General features: G+C 36.5%; 1 pseudogene; it reads left to right on the forward strand.

The window, feature by feature from the left end:
- The first annotated feature begins 1,177 nt into the window (after positions 1 to 1,177).
- LOC107533699 (PDZ domain-containing protein 11 pseudogene) lies at positions 1,178 to 1,663 on the forward strand (annotated as a pseudogene).
- Positions 1,664 to 2,374: the final 711 nt, after the last annotated feature.

A 2,374-nucleotide genomic window follows, 5' to 3' on the forward strand; every position in this document is an offset into this window, starting at 1 on the left:
GAACCAGTGAATCAGAAGATAGGTCATGAAAATTTATCCACTCAGAGAAACAAAAAGAAAAAAAAGAATGAAAAAAAGGAAAAGAACCCATGTAGAACTAGTAGTATACCATAAAAGGAAACAATATATGTATTATGGAAATCCCAGAATAAGAAGAGAAAGAAAAAAGGACAGGAAATATATTTAAAGTAATAGTTGCAAATAAATAAATAAAGCGACAGTTGCAGAAAACTTTCCAAGTGGCGAGAATAATAAACATCCAGAATCATTAGCCCTAAAGAATTCCTAGTAAGTTAAACTCAAAAAGGGCTACACCAAGACACAGTATTAATTAAACTGTCAAAACTCAAAGACAAAGTATTTTGAAAGTAGCAACAAGCAACATGTCAAGTACCCGGGAATGCTGCCCTTCAGAAAGAAAGAGAGATAAAGACTTTTTAGAACAAACAAAAGCTGAAGGAGTTTATTGCCACTAGACTTGCTTTTCAAAAAATGATAAAACCCTTCAAGTAAAAATAAAAGATTGCTAATTAACATTATAGAATCATAGCTATAAGTATAAAATTCACTGGTCCGAGTAAATATATAGTCAGGGTTAGAACCTCTAATATTGTAATAGAGGAATGCAATTCACTTAAAACTCTAGTTTAAAAGTTACAAAGATATTAAAAATCACCATAATTACAATAATTTATTTTTGGATACACAACATAAAACAAATATTTAAATTGTAAGATCAATATCCTAAACCGTGAGTGGAGTGGAACTAATTAAAGTTTAGAAATTCTGTCAAAGCTAAGTTATTATCAGCTTAAAACAGGTGTTACAAATAAGATATATTTTATGTAAGCAACATTGTAACCACAAAGGAAAAACGTATACTAATTACACACAGAGATTATGCTGAAGGAGTCAAAGCATACCGTTACAAAATGTCATCATATCACAAACGAAGACAGGAAGACAAAAAAGAGCAATGGATCTATAAAGCAGAAGTCAATCAATAAAATGATCATTGTAAGATCTTACTTATCAATAATTATGTTAAATGTAAATGGATTTAACTATTCAATCAAAAGATGTAGATGTCTGAATGAATTTTAAAAAATTGAAAAGATCCAATGATCCGCTGCCTGCAATACTCACTTGAGCTTTAAGGCACACGTAGCAATTCCGCTTCTCAGGCTGAGTTGGTGAGCAGAACCTCAGCTGGCCACCGACTGCTGGTGGGTCCTTGCCAGAGATGAACAACAGGGTTCCTTACGATGACTACCTAGTGGTCTACCTGCCTGCCTATGAGAATCCCCTAGCACGGATTTCTCCTCAGGAGGGGGTATACCACCCAGAGTATAACATGAGTTGACCTCGTTTTGCCCCAAATTGTCACACTGAAGAAGCCCCCTGGAGCTCAGTTAAGGTTTAACATCCTACAAGAAAAGACCTCCCAGCGAGGCACCTTCATCTACAAAGTGATTCCTGACTCTGCTGCACATTGAGAAGGACTTCAGGAAGGGTACCAAGTCCTAGCTGTTGATGATGTGGATTTGCAAGATATTGAGCATAGCAAAGTTGTTGGATCATAAAGATAGCCTATGAAATCAGCATGCACGTTCACTTCTTTCCTTACAATTATCATGGCCAAAAAGAGAGGACTGTGCACTAGAAAGTTGCAACCCACAGCCCTCCACATGGAATCTTCTAGGACAAGCTGGCCAAGCTTCAGGGAAGCCACTTGGGAAACTCTACTCTCAGTCCCACCCTAGCATAGTGGAGTGGGGAAGGGAGGGAGACAGTAAGCCCTGCACCGAGCCAACTGCATTACCCAAAATTTACTGTATTTTTATTTCCCTGGTTTTCTAGGTGAGTTTCATTTCCTGACAGGAGAAAGCTGATGTGATGCTGTCTAGGTATAGCTTAGCCTGTGGAGAACCCCGCTTAAAAAGGCAGCTGAGGTTTATAGAAAACCATATGATAGGCAATTACATGTGTCATATCTTTTCCATTTGAGTATCAAGTAGAAAAAAGAATCTTGGAGATTTTCCATCTAATCTGCCTGGCTATCTCATCCTGCTTTTATAGTACCAGTCTCTTAAACTTCAGAGACATCATCAGTGGACCTTATTTTTTCTCCTCTTATTCTTTCCTCCAAAATGTAAAACACTATACTGAAGAAGAAAAAAAGATACACAGAGACTGCGAGTGAAAGGATGGAAAAAAGTTACGTTAAGCAAAGGGTACCAAAGGAAAGCTGGGGTAGCTATACCAATATTTGACAAAATAGACTTTAAGCTAAAAACGTCAAAAGGGACAAAGAAATTCAGTATATAATGATAAAGTGGTTAATTTATCAAGAAGATATAACAATTTTAAATAT

The sequence above is a fragment of the Miniopterus natalensis genome, chromosome 9 (genome assembly GCF_054644295.1).
Source record: "Miniopterus natalensis isolate mMinNat1 chromosome 9, mMinNat1.hap1, whole genome shotgun sequence".
Classification (NCBI taxonomy): Eukaryota; Metazoa; Chordata; class Mammalia; order Chiroptera; family Miniopteridae; genus Miniopterus; species Miniopterus natalensis.